The sequence below is a fragment of the Chanodichthys erythropterus genome, chromosome 18, assembly GCF_024489055.1.
Source record: "Chanodichthys erythropterus isolate Z2021 chromosome 18, ASM2448905v1, whole genome shotgun sequence".
Classification (NCBI taxonomy): domain Eukaryota; kingdom Metazoa; phylum Chordata; class Actinopteri; order Cypriniformes; family Xenocyprididae; genus Chanodichthys; species Chanodichthys erythropterus.
In genome coordinates, this window is record NC_090238.1 from 33,671,278 (window position 1) to 33,686,371 (window position 15,094).

Sequence of the window (15,094 nt, forward strand, 5' to 3'; positions counted from 1 at the left end):
TTGTTTCCTCCTTCTTATATAAATCTCATTTGTTTAAAAGACCTCCGAAAAACAGGTGAATCTCAACATAACACCAACTGTTACGTAACAGTCGGGATCATTAATATGTACGCCCCCAATATTTGCATATGCCAGCCCATGTTCAAGGCATTAAACAAGGGCAGCCAGTATTAACGTCTGGATCTGTGCACAGCTGAACCATCAGACTAGGTAAGCAAGCGAGAACAATAGCGAAAAATGGCAGATGGAGCAATAATAACTGACATGATCCATGATAACATGATATTTTTAGTGAAATTTGTAAACTGTCCTTCTAAATGTTTCGTTAGCATGTTGCTAATGTACTGTTAAATGTGGTTAAAGTTACCATCATTTCTTACTGTATTCACGGAGACAAGACTGTATAATGCATAAACACAACTTAATTCTTTATAAATCTCTCCAACAGTGTGTAATGTTAGCTTTAGCCACGGAGCACTATCAAACTCATTCAGAATCAAATGTAAACATCCAAATAAATAAGCCTACTGTACTTACGCAATTAGACATGTTACATGACGAACACTTTGTAAAGATCCATTTTGAAGGTTATATTAGCTGTGTGAACTTTGTTTATGCACTGTTATGGCAAGTGCGAGCTCCGTGGGCGGGAGCATGAGCATTTAAAGGGGCCACAGCCTAAATCGACTCATATTTAATGATGCCCCAAAATAGGCAGTTAAAAAAATCTATGGGGTATTTTGAGCTGAAACTTCACAGACACATTCAGGGGACACCTTAGACTTATATTACATCTTTTAAAAAGACGTTCTATGGCACCTTTAAAGCAGAGACTTGAGCCATATCAGCAGATCATGATATCATTAAGGTCTTGTGACTCTCGTGACATCCAGCATCATGAGAATAGGTAATGGAGAATATTGTGAAATACTTTTTTTAATTAAGTGTTATGATTTTGTGTATTTGAATAGTGTACGTTTGTGATAAAGAGGGCTGTCTGTGTATCTGAATAGCTCAGATTGTTTTTTTAAACACCTGCATTGTCTTTTTTGTGCTTCCTTTTCACACAAACACACAAGTTAAACAACAAAATTAGCATCTCCCGTGCTCTTCCATTCTAATATTCAATGTGAGAATCTGTTTTTGCTTGTAGTAATCTCGTAAACGTGGCTTTCTCTATCCCCATGATGCGGGCTCAGGCAATAAAATCACTTACATAAACGTCTGCACCAAAAAAAAAAAAACGATGTGATAAAAACGGCTAACATATTACTAGTACCACTTTGGATTCCAAGGATGTGCTGCAGTTGATTTCCTATAGGAACGCTTTATACCCACTTTTTATCACTGGTTCTGTCCTGCTGTTTGAAAGCCTGTTTTAATATGGGCTAACACTGCCCTGTAGGATAATGAGAAGATGTGGTCCATTATGCTCCAGAGGGGGTTTTACTGTCTCACCTAGCCCATATTGTCATGGCATGTGAATACAGAAGATCACACATAGACAATATACATAGACTGATGGTATGGTTTTACAAGTTTGTTAAAAACATCAAGCTGCACTTTAGTTCAGATTTTGTTAATCTTATGTACCAAGCAATGTTTTAATACCACAATTATAATTTTTGACAGATGGGAAAAAGTCTTGCATGAACAAATCAGTGTTACCCTCAGGGACCACAACATAAACACGCTCTCACATCCAAGTAATTTAAACACTACAGGCTTATTTTTTGCAATCGTCTACAGCAGTCGTTCTCAACCCTGGAGTATCAAGCACTGCACATATTGGGTGCCTCCCTATCACACACACCTGATTCAAATGGGTGTGTCAGATAAGGGAGACATTAAATTGTGCAGCATTGGGGTAGGCCTAATCCAGGGCCAGGGTTGGGAACCACTGGTGTATAGAGCAGTGTTTACCAACCCTGTTCCTAAGGCCTGTTTTATAAAATGCCAAAGAAAATTGGGGATTCCAGTCCAAAACCTGACTTCAATTAACCTAACAAATCAGTCGGGGCTAAAGTGGTTCCATAAAAGGACTATTTAAGTTCAAGCAATCCCACTATTTTGACACAGGTTTAATGAGTTAAGATCCTTTGATGTGCATGCTATTCTTAAGCAGCCCTTAAGGTCGATCATAGATCAAATCAACCCACCATGGCAAACAGCATATATATTGTGCATTTTATGCGTTTGAGACGTGGTATGTTCCTCAGTGCATAACTTACATTTCACAGACACAAATGTTAAAAATTCATGCAAATATTTTTATTTTGCTGCTAAAATTCACAGTGAATGAATGCTGTTGCGCAGCATGTGCGCCAAAACAAAGCGCAATAGAATATAAGTGCAATAATCCTAACCAAAAAAAATACATTTTGTTAAAATAGTTGTTGTTGGACATTAAAGGATTAGTTCTTCTCAGAATTAAAATTTCCTGATAATTTACTCACCGCCATACCATCCAAGATGTTTATGTCTTTCTTTCTTTAGTCGAAAATGTTTTTGAGGAAAACATTACAGGATTTTTCTCCATATAGTGGACTTATAGCAGTGCAAGACGAGCATTTGTGGTATATATATATATATATATATATATATATATATATATATATATATATATATATATATATATATATATATATATATTTTTTTTTTAGAAAATGATCGATCGTTTGGCTAAACAAGACCCTTATTCCTCGTCTGGGATCATGTAGAGCTCTTTGAAGCTGCACTGAAACTGACATTTAGACCTTCAACCTGTTGGTAACTGTTGAAGTCCACTATATGGAGAAAAATCCTGGAATGTTTTCCTCAAAAACCTTAATTTCCTTTCGACTAAAGAAAGAAAGACATAAACATCTTTAATGAGATGGTGGTGAGTAAATTATCAGGAAATTTTCATTCTGAAGTGAACTAATACTTTAAATGTGCTTTATGTAGAATTTTAAACCTACAAGTAAGTGTATTTTTATGATAGCAGTAACTGTAATGGGACTATTGTAATGGAGTACGCTAATATAGGCCTACTTACTAAGCTCAGATGAGTTAATGTGTGTTCGCCTTACCAGCTAAAATTTAGTCTGAGCTTTTGAATAATGTGTTCTAATGTTCTTCTAATAACCATAAATGATACTACAGCTGCCATAAACAAAACCAGAGAGAAATATATTTAAAAAAAAAAACAAAACAACACAAAAAAACATTCAAACAGTCATTAAAAAAAACCTTTAGTTTACATTCAACAACTCAGGCGTAACCTGACAGTTAGCCTGCCCTGGACTAGGTTGGTTCCCCGGCATAAGTTGCCAGAGTGACTGAGTTTGAGCTATGTTAAATTTGCTTTATGGAACCAAATCAACTGACAATGAAGCTTATTTGGTAAACTTGTTTTATGGAGGCACACCAGCAGTAACTATTTTGGATGTCTTCCTTATCTAACCCATCCATTTCAGGTCTTACAGTCTTTACTAACAAGCTAATTGAGCTGAATCAGGCATGTTTGATTAGAGAGTTCTAATGTTATTCTATGACAAAAAAAAAGTCCACTATTTTCCTCAGATTAACCCACCTCTAAACAGCACATAATCACAAAACAAACAGTGGTTTGTTTTCCATGTCACTCTTCTTGGCCAAAATAAGATGCAATGTGGACCAGACCTTTTCCAGTTCAATGACTACCAGACTACCGGAGACAGAAAGAGAAAGAGAGAGAGAGACAGGGACACAGAGGTGAAAAAGACTGAAGGGGAAAGAGAGTAAAAGAACAAGCTCTGATTAGACTCCATATTATGTATGCATCTCCATACTTCCTCTCTGCTCCTCTTTTATTAAGGATCTTATGATGTGCCATCATTCATGTGTGTGTGTCATTCTTCCCTTCTGAATGGGATCATAATCTCCTCAGCTTTGCTTTTAATGGCAAAAGTGACAATATGCTAATACCTGCTGGGTGTGCACCTCAATTTGACACCTCTGTGATTCTGTGGGTTAGCGTAGGCAGATGTGCCCACTGAAGTGGAACCGGCAGGGCCACGTAACAGGCTTACTCATTAATGAGGCTCTGACAAACCACAAGCATGCCAATTAATGGGACTGAATGAACCCTTTAAACTGGAAGATTAAGAACTGACGCGTACTGACGAGACAACGGAGGCCGTAGCTGTAATGTATTCCAGACTATGGCGGAAGACTCTGATGGTAATGGTTTCACACAGGACACTGTCAGTGCCAGTGCTCTCACATTGGGAGGTGAAAAGGCAAGACACATGGGTTGTTCTGTCAACGAATTGTAAAGATTGTAGACTGGTGCGCAAAGTGCACCAAAGGTCAAAGCTTGTTTATCTCGAGCACCACAAGAAAGTCTTCTAAAAAGGGTCTTGTAAACGGACTAATAAGGAGCTGACAGTTTATGGATCTCGTTGTGTGGCAGGCCTGATTAGGTGTGTGTCCACCTGACATGTTACCTCCCTTTGTCTGGAAGAGACTGTAGAAGTTGAAGTCCCATGAGAGATGACCCCACTAGCACCTTGTCCACCACTGACAAATGTCTTCTCCGCAGGGTAGTGTCAATCAGGCAGCACAAGCACTTTATTGAACCACTGCCATGCTTTGGGACGGGACAAGTGACCGTATGAGTTTTTTTCCCCCTCTCCCATCCTTGTTCTGTTCACCTTGTGTCCCATTTGTACCATCTACTGTATGTCTTGCCTTCCAAGATGGGTAAAGGTACAAAGAGGAAGCATGGAAGGGTGTTTGAGAAGATTGCTGAGACGCTGCAATGGGAACGTAAAGCACATAAGGGTGGTCAGCCCAGTAAGTGGTCTGACATAGGCCCCTCAGTAGGCTGCATTGATTGTTCTCCCCTCTCCCTCGACCCCTCACTGTAGCAGGAGGCCTCAAGCAAAATGCCGGTAATTGATCCTACAGTATATCCCCTTGTGCGTTTCCCTGGCCTGCAGATGCTGCAGGGGATGTTTCACTACTAATGCACCCCCTTGTTTCGGCACTTGCTGTTCCTGCTGCGGTAAACCCTTAAGTCCCAGCAAGAGTGGATCATTAGGCCGAGGAACATCAAGTCTCCAGAAGCTGCCTACATTCTGGGTCTATGTTTTCCACCATCCCAATTATTATTTACAATTCCTATAGAGGCTCTGATGTACTGTAGAATCATTGATATTTCAACATTGGACCCCACATTCTCAGAAAAAAAGGTACAAAAGCTGTAACTGGCGCAGAACCCTTTCAAAAGATACATAATAGTACCAAAATTGTACATATTAGTAGCTTTAGAAAGGGTACTGCCCCAGTGACTGCTTTTGTACCTTTTCAGTGAGAAACCGAAGCTTGTGATCAACTGAAGCTTGTGTTGCAATGAGCAGTTATTCTCACATTCTCTATTAAAAAACCTTCAAAATGATGTATGATTTGTTGGAATCTGACAAAAAAATGAATGAGCTGCAGCTGTTTAAAGTTGATAGAGTCAGCAAAGTCAATTTTGGGAGTTTTCTGAAGGTTCCAAAACAAAATCACCTAGCAACTAAACCTTAAAATCCTTGGTAATAACACCAAGTTTGGCACAAACCAAATCAAAACCCATATCTATAGGAAAAAATATATATATATATATATTCAACTTTTTCCCCCCCATGATTCCACAATTGTTTGATTAACATTAATGAAACAGCTTATATATTATATGTGTCCAGTATTACTGCATAAGATCATTTTGTTTACATCAGCATGAGTTTGAAAATCACATTTCATTGGTTTAGACTCATGTCATCTAGAATTCTCAATGAATATTCACAAAGTTGGAATGCTGCGCTTTAAAACGATACCAAACTTGTGCTGAGATTTTTCATGATCAAAGAAATGGTACTCCTCTCAGAAAACAATATTTTTAGATGTTTAATTGCTATTTGAAGCATTGGGATTGCTAGACGAGGGCCTAATGAACAATTTTTTTTTGAAAACCTCAATTTCCATTTTTCACTTGTTTTGCTTGTAGCTCAAAATTAGCGTGCACATTCTGACTCATTTTGCCAACACAGGTCACAAATCATCACTACCAGTTTGTTCCATTGCCCTGCTGCAATCAATCACCATACTAAGTTTTCATATCCCAAAGACTGATTCCCACTCTTGTATCCAAACAAACATACTGTCAGATGGAGTTCTTAGGTACTCTTTAGTTGCTCTGTTTGAGTTAAGCACCTGCCAGAAAGCTCTGAAACCAAGCATAAAGTCTATCAACTGACAGCATTTCTGTAATTTCTTCAGGGCTAAATTAGGTATTCAGGTTAGTTTTCACCTTCTGCAAGTTGTAAGAGAACTGCATATGCTAAATTATAAGCTTCATTGGTCAGGCTAATTAATGGTTCATAGCATCCCCTTGAATTTATTACTCTAGATGAGAGCAGCCAAATCACACAAGGTGGACCCTTATAGCTAACTGCGAATGAGTTACTGGTCCATGGAACAGGACACTTTGAAAAACCAACTTGTTATTATCGGTCTGTTCATTACGTCCTCGCTGTTACAGTCTGTCATCATACTGCTCTAGTCAGTCTTTCATGAAACTTGCTTTGCCCTGGCTACTTGTTGCTAACAAATAAGAATTTGATAGGGTTTTGTCAGACTAGTTTTTAAGAGCATAGTTTTAAAAAAGAACCTACTGTATGTAGAGCAATATGATACTAGACAGAGCTACATCTTGACATTTTGTTCACACCTGGTATTAAGATGCATTTTGGTCAATTGGATCACAACTGGATGATACTAAGTACAGGTGTAAATGGGGTGTAAAACGTTTTGAGCTTGTCCAGTTTCGACCACTTCTAGAGGTAGTCAAAAACACATTTGACCAGATTGCTTTTGTAGACGCTCGTGTGGTCGAATGTGTTCGAACAGCAACAAAAGATCACCTACTCTCCGCGTAAACATTATGTGAAGCGCGCTAGCCAGACGGGATTTAAACTTTGTAAAATGTCCAAAAACATACATTTACCTGCCCATAGAGCCTTCCCTCAAAGAAATCATGACAGAAGTGGTTGAAAGTAGACAAAAGAGATAACAGGAATGTGTCTCCCTCGTCTACTTGTGATCCAATCGACCAAAACGCATCTTAATACCAGGTGTAAACAGGGCAATTGTAATTGGGTATCTGCCTTGTAGTTTCTCTTTTAGAATCATCTCAATTTGTAATATAATAACCAAAAATAACCAAATAAACTGTGCAAAAATGGGTCTCGTTCATGTGTCCACAGCACATTGTCATCAACACTTACTTTCTTCTCCTCTACAGTGAACATGACATCTCTACGAAGTCTGCCCAGCAACCAATTGGCTGTAAGCTTCAGTCCAGGAAGCACCAATTACAGCAGCATCTGTGATAGTCCCTTATGTTTTGTCTGATGCGGATGAGGTGCTACAAGTTGTCAGCCGCAGACCTCTCTCGTGTGGCCTTGCCCGATGTCACACTCTTGCATCATGAGGTGAAGATGGAGTGTGTTGTCTCAGCCACAGACGGATGTCCGCAGTTGGCCTCTGGAGTCTCAGACCACAAAGTGAGAGGAGTAATTGAGTATCAGTGGTCAGCCCCCTTCAGGCTTACTAAAGGGGGAAGAGATCATGCCTCCAAATACCTTTAAGCTCAGTCGAATCTGGCACACATTAATCTCTCTGCTTCCAACTGTTTAAAAGCCTACTGAACTTTTGAGGTTTTCACAAACTGCAGGATAGCTGAAAGTTTGGAATAAATAATTAATCTGCTTTAAAACATACAAATACGCCGTGAGTATGAGTTTTGCATTATATGTATGTGACCCTGGACCACAAAATCAGTCATAAGTCACACGGCTATAGTTGTAGCAATAGCCAGCAATACATTGTATGGGTCAAAATTATTGTTTTTTCTTTTAAGCCAAAAATCATTAGGATATTAAGTAAAGATCATGTTCCATGAAGATATTTTGTAAATTTCCTACAGTAAATATATCAAAACTGTATTTTTGTGAGTGGACATGCATTGCTAAGGACTTCATTTGGACAACTTTAAAGGTGATGCAAACCATGCATCAATGGAAAGCTTATTTATTTAGCTTTCAGATGATGTATAAATTTTAATAAAAAAAAAAAAAACTGACCCTTATGGTTTTGTGGTCCAGGGTCACACTTATTTATTTAACCATTACAAGGTAGTAAATGATATTTACAGTGCCAGCATGTGTTTGCCAAATAAAATGAGCATTTACAATTTGGCTTCTAATAGTAACTGACACACCAATTCATTTTAATATGACTATATTTCTTTTCTACTCTGTAAACCAAACTGTGTGAATTAGTTCCAAATCATAACACTGCCCTATGTCACAAGGAAAAACTTCAGACACAATATTTGAGCTTAAACTTTACAACACCGGTGACAGAAATGGGTTTTGAAGACTATTCACAGTGCGGTGATGTCACCACCATGTCTTGGATTGCCTTTGAGTTGCACCATATCGAACCCCTGCTGATGTGGTTACCTTAGTGCCACAGTGGTGAGATAGAAAAATAGATTTTAAGTAAAAAAAGAAAACGAACAAAAAGCGAGCAATAACTCTTCATGTTTTCAGTCTTGTGGTGGAATATCCTCTTTTCTCCCGGGAATGGCTTTTGTTCTTGCTGGAATCAGAATATCAATCAAAGCAAACTGTAAATGAGACACAGAGGGATGTGAAAGTAGTGCTGTTGCTAATTGATCAATGGCTTGTTCAAGGACTTAAGAGTCTGACTGGTCTCATTAGCTCAAATGTACGGAGGTCTTTAAATACGGCACCTTTCAGAGAAAACATCGCCAGAGGGCATTCTTCCTCCCCTCAAATAAAACTGCAACTGAAAATATCGGTGAGTTTATTTGGTGCTGTCATCCCTTCAAAGTGTTGTTGTTTTTTGCAGTTGGCGGACAGATGCTGTGTTCAAAGTGTTAGATTCCTTGTTTTTTCCCTCAGCTACAACTTAGGGCTATCAAGGACTTAGCACACAACTGATCCTCTAATACCCCGAATTTCATACAATTGTGTTGCTTGAAAATGAAAAGAAATACAACATAAAATATCTCTGGCTCTTATGAGGGTGGCCATTAGCGCTCTAAAGACTGGACTGGGTTTAACTTGTCAGAGAACTTCAAAGCCGGCGGTGCTGGTCTCTCTGAATCCGCTCGGGCTGATGGGGTATTATTGATTGCGTGCTAAAACATCTCAGGGCGCTGGTGTACAACATTGGGCTTTTAAATGCAGCCCCTCAGACACAGAGCATGCATAATGCATTTGTTTCCATCAGAAAGGTAGATACACTAGAAATAGTGAGGTCGAACTGATTTAGTCAAACTTGTGCTAAAGCACAGGTTTATGCAGGGGATTTAGTGTGCAAATTATACAATGACTAAGAGTACAATATAATAAAATCTTTAAAATCTTTTTCAAGGGGAAGTGTGTAATTTTTGTGCAACTCAAGACATAAAACTGACTTTTTCTTCAACTTCAAGCACTGTCCCGGGGGTTAATTTTTATTAAAACAGATTTCAACTTTTTTTCTTTAGTATTTACTACAGAAAACTGACAGAGCTCTTGACATCTAACGCTGTATTAACAGTGCATGTTGTGATGATGAAAGCTGAATCTACTTCAACATTATCTGATAACGTGTCTTAATTATTAATTTTATTAATACTTGTCTTGTGGCCGTACGTAGTGAAAAAAATGAGAAGTATTTTGTGTTAAAGGAGTCGGAGATTATGATTTCACTTTTTTAACTTTAGTTAGTGTGTAATGTTGCTGATAGAGCACAAACAACATCTGCAAAGTTACAGCGCTGAAAGTTTAAAGCAAATGGAAATATTTTCTTTTAAAGAATTCTCTAAGAACTACAACAAACGGCTGGTAGGGACTACAACAAGCTTCTTCCTGTGTTGGTGACATCACTAACCCTAAAATTGACATAAACCCTGCACCCGAGAACACACAACAAAGGGGGTGAGGCCACACAGCAAATTCATCAGTGTTAAATTTCAAGTGTTAAGCCAATTCAGAGTAAAGTGTTGAAGTTATAGTGTCAAATTTAGCTTCAGTGTAATCACTGAGTTACAGGTATGCAACACCCCCCAGTGTTATTTGCAACATCCGGGCATTTATTCAGCGATCTCGCTGAAAGATTTTTCCAGACGCCATTTTCTCGTGCCATGCGGAGGATAATGAAAAACGACAACTGGTGAGTTAAAGCTACTTTAAAGTTTACGTTTAAGGGATACTTTATATCAACATTATTCATTTAGTGTTAGTTTTTAATATTTTTACATACGGGGATGTATTAACGCGCAAATTATTTATTTGTCCTTGTTCGTTACACAAGGCGCCATCTGAAGCGGTTTTAAATATTGCTCCAATCGGTTATAAATAAGAAGTGTCTCAAGGAAAATGTTTTACTCGGTGCTTGCATTGTATGGCTCTTTTTGTGCAAACATGAAGTTTATCGGAGTTGTTGATATGGTAACGTTAGGTGTGTCGAACATGCGTCCTGCAGGCAGAGCTTAACGTTAGCCCGCGGATCAGAGGCCTTTTCCAACGGCTCTGCCGCTGAGGCGTCCAAGCCGGCCTGAGGGATGATTCCAACAATTATATAAAAATACAGTTATTGGAGACACAATTTTCTTTTTTGCTTTCATTTCGAGTTAGAGAGTTTTAGTGGGCTATTTCCGGGGGTTTTGTTTGTAATAATATCGCGCGCAATCTAACGTTATTCAGCAACGTCAACGTTAATTGCTTTTTATCATTGAAAATAAGTGTCACAAACTAATAAAATACCTCTGATGGCGTTTACTTTATTTTAACAATACATTTGATGTACGTTCTCTTGTGTAGGAATCAACCGGATCACGAGACACTATACTTTTAAAATTTTCTTCTTCAGGTAAGTAATTTGTTTTTTATCTGTAAGGTTAAAGTTGTCATGAGGCTAACATAACCTTGTGAAGTTAGATATTTAATAATTGTGTCTTAAAGTCCTAAAAAGCAATATGATTAATATGAATTCTGCATGTATTGTAAAAGTATTTATTGTATATATAAATCTTGTAAATATCTTTCATAAAAGGGATTTTTTGTTTTTGTTTTCAGGTAAGTGCATTTGTTAAACAGGGTAGAAAGATATTGCTGTCATCCTTAGAAGTTGACTGGTGATCACCCATCCACAATCCTTCCTGATGAATCACACACCATCCTCAGAGTGTTTCCAAGGCTGCTGGACACTAAAGATCTAGTAAGTATTGGCATCCTTTTTTTCAATTACAATTAATATCTCTGAGCTTAGTAGGCTATATGATTGTCAGAAATATGAATAAAAGTTTCTGTTTCTGTTGCTGCATATAGCTCAAGGTTTTAGCCTCCTCTTTGGTCCACAAACAGCTGTCAAACTGCTGGAGAAGTGGCCTACATTCTATAAGGAAAAGGTGATCAGAAAAGCAGATAACCTTGACCTTACTACCACCTCAGTGCTCCAGAGTTTGCTGAAGCCTGCCAGGAATCAGTACCATGATGAATCTTCAGAGGATCACCCAGGTATTCATTTCACAGCACTCATGTGACAACAACACAAAAAGGGAGGGGAAAAAAATCACTTTTTTTGTTTTTGTTTCTTTTTAGAGTGGGACAGTGATATGACATATTTTCTGCTGCTTCTGCATATCCTGCCACCACAACCTTTAAAAAAGGAAAAAACTGAAGATCAGCACAGCTCAGTCCATGGACCATCTAGCTGTATTTCACAAGGTATGTGCCAGGCTACAGTTTGTGATTTTTAGTGGGTAGCAAAAACTACATTGTTTCCATGGAGCACTGAAAAGCATTAAAAGTCATTAAATGGATTTCACGAAAAAAAAAAGGGCCTTAAAATGAATGACTTTTAATTTTATTTAAAGGGTTAGTTTGCTCAAAAATAAAAATAATGTAATTTATTACTCACCCTTCGTTCCACACCCATAAGACCATCGTTCATATTTTTGATGAAATCTGATGGCTCAGTGAGGCCTCTATTGAGAGCAAAGCCACTGAACCTCTCAAGATCCATAAAGGTACTAAAAACATAATTAAAACAGTTAATGTGACTACAGTGGTTCTACCTTAATATTATAAAGCGACGAGATTACTTTTTGTGCACCAAAAAAACAAAATAACGTCTGTGACGAGCAGGGTGGGACATTTTACAAAAGTAACGGACGACTGCCGCCCACACAAACATAATAAAACATAACTTAAAGTCCAGACCTAGGAGCTCCTCGGTGAGAGATAAGAGACAGTTGCAACGCGCAGCTGGCGCTCAATATCACTCACGTCACCAGCCTGCTGGATCTTGAGAAGTTCAGTGGCTTTGCTCTCAATGGAGGCCTCACGGAGCCATCGGATTTCATCAAAAATAACTTAAAAATAACTTATTTTTAACACACAAAATAACTTTGTTTCGAAGATGAACGAAAGTCTTACTGTGTAGAACGACATGAGGCTAAGTAATAAATGATATTATTTTCATTTTTGGGCAAAGTAACACTTTAATTAGAATTAAAAAAATTTAAATAAGTCTCTTCTGTTCACTAATAGAGCTGGGTATCTTTTGAATTTTATCGATTCTGATTCTGATTCCAATTCTGCTTATCAATTCCTAGTTTTAATTCCAAAAAGATTTTAAAAAAATTCAAAAGTGCACAAAAAATGCTAAGGTCGTGTATGGTAAAGGGTTAGTTCACCCAAAAATGAAAATAATGTCATTTATTACTCACCCTCATGCCGTTCCACACCCGTAAGACCTTCATTCATCTTCGGAACACAAATTAAGATATTTTTGATGAAATCCGATGGCTCAGTGAGGCCTGCATTGACAGCAATGATATTTCCTCTCTCAAGATCCATTTATGTACTAAAAACATATTTAAATCAGTTGTTTCATAAGAAAACATATTCGAATAAGCTGTTCGGAGCGGCAAAGTCATGTGATTTCAGCCGTTTGACATGCGATCCGAATCATGATTCGACACACTGATTCATTATGCTCTGAATCTTCCTGAAGCAGTGTTTTGAAATCGGCCATCACTATATAAGTTGTTATTTTGTTTTTTTTGGCGCACCAAAAATATTCTTGTCACTTTATAATATTAATATTGAACCACTGTACTCACATTAACTTATTTAAATATGTTTTTAGTGCATTAATGGATCTTGAGAGAGGAAATGTCATTGCTGGCTATGCAGGCCTCACGGAGCCATCGGATTTCAACTAAAATATCTTAATTTGTGTTCCGAAGATTAATGAAGGTCTTACGGGTGTGGAACGACATGAGGGTGAGTAATAAATTATTTTCATTTTTGGGTGAACTAACCCTTCAAAGAGCATTAAATTAGATTTAATCATACTTGCAGAAAACCTAAACTAGTAAGAATAGTACTATGTAAATTGATATATAATTTTTCCCACAGTCAATCAGCTGCGTTGAAGAACACTTGGAGAAACTGGAGGGACATCGGCAGCCATATCTCCTTGCCTCAGGAACTCACAAGTGGGCCATCAGCAATTATTACTACATTGTGATTGACAAGATGCTCATTCCATGTCAGGGAACCACGTTGTTGGCAGCCTTTGATGAACTATTTAGAACACTTCGTTTTCAGTGTAAGCTTTAATGATGCTCTCAGCAACATGTACACATCCCTCCAGACAGTATAGATGTTGACACCACTGAAGAAAGTCCAAAGGTGAAGGAACTGAGAGCCAAGCTCATGAACAGGAACTAAGAGTCAGTGAACAATGTTTAAGTGTTATGTTTGCGGAGTATTGCATAATGCACCTGTCATGTTATGTGAAGCTTTTGATGATACTTGAAGCTCTTCGACTTTTGATTGTTTTATGCTTACAGACTGTTTTATATTGTACCAAACGGCTGCATCATAGACTAAAAACAGCAGGTATGAGCTTGTTTTATGAAGTTTAATGTTGAACAAGGTCATTGTACAGGGTATTTTGAGTGCCCTGTCCCTGGCTTAAATGAAATGTGAAGCCCTGTTAAAAGAAAAATAATAAAATCTATTCATTGCAGCACTTTATGGTCTGATTATTGGGATGGTAACACTTATAGATGGTAACTGTTGTAACTATAGTGTAAATCCTAGGGGTCTATGTAAATACTCAACATTAATTTAGTTTAAAATTTTCTTGAACGTTGGTTAAGTGTTGACCAGGTCATCAAGTTAACTTTGAACTCCAACGTTGGTGTTCTGATCATCCATTGTGGTGTTAAAATTTTACACTATAAGAGTTTGTTAGTTAACACTGTCACAGTGTTAATAATGTTAACTCTTTTAAAAGTGTTAATTTAACACTTTGCCAGTGGTTCCCATATATACTCTGGGTAAGTGTTAATTTTAACTCTGAGGGAGTTAAATTCACTCTTTAAAATTTGCAGTGCATGTTATTGCAATACAGTACGTAACACAAATGCAATAGCATGTCATAAAAGCAAGATGCCAACACAAGTTATAACCATAATTAAACTAAACTACCTGTTCTATCTTCATGGAGCATATATTCTCTGGCTCTATAGGCATCTTACAACAGTTCCCCCATGAGCAATTTACAGATTATCATGACAGAATATACTAATTAATAACTTTAAAATAGTTAACTCCACATCATCCACATAAATTCATCCACTAACCATTTAGAAACGTCCTGTTGCATTCTACATGTTGTCACTTCCTCTTGAGTCTCTCCATCAGTGTCCGACTCCAATTTGAAACAGTTTCTAAAACTTTCAGTGAGTCTCCGTGAGGTAATCTGCGTTGTGCTAACACAAATTCTTGAAACTCCGCCCTCTTCTTGAGAGCAGCGGCTCATTTGCATTTAAGGGGACACACACAAAAATGGAACGTTTTTGCTCACAAATTTAACATGCTATAAAAAAGATCTGTGGGATACTTTGAGCTAAAACTTCACATAAACAATCTGGGGACATCAGATACTTATTTTACATCTTGTAAAAGTGGCATGATATGCTTTAAACAAGTTG

The 15,094-nt window shown here is 37.8% G+C and overlaps 1 pseudogene; it reads left to right on the top strand.

Annotated features, from left to right (window-relative positions):
- Window positions 1–4,184: 4,184 nt before the first annotated feature.
- LOC137006294 (uncharacterized) lies at window positions 4,185–13,823 on the top strand (annotated as a pseudogene).
- Window positions 13,824–15,094: the final 1,271 nt, after the last annotated feature.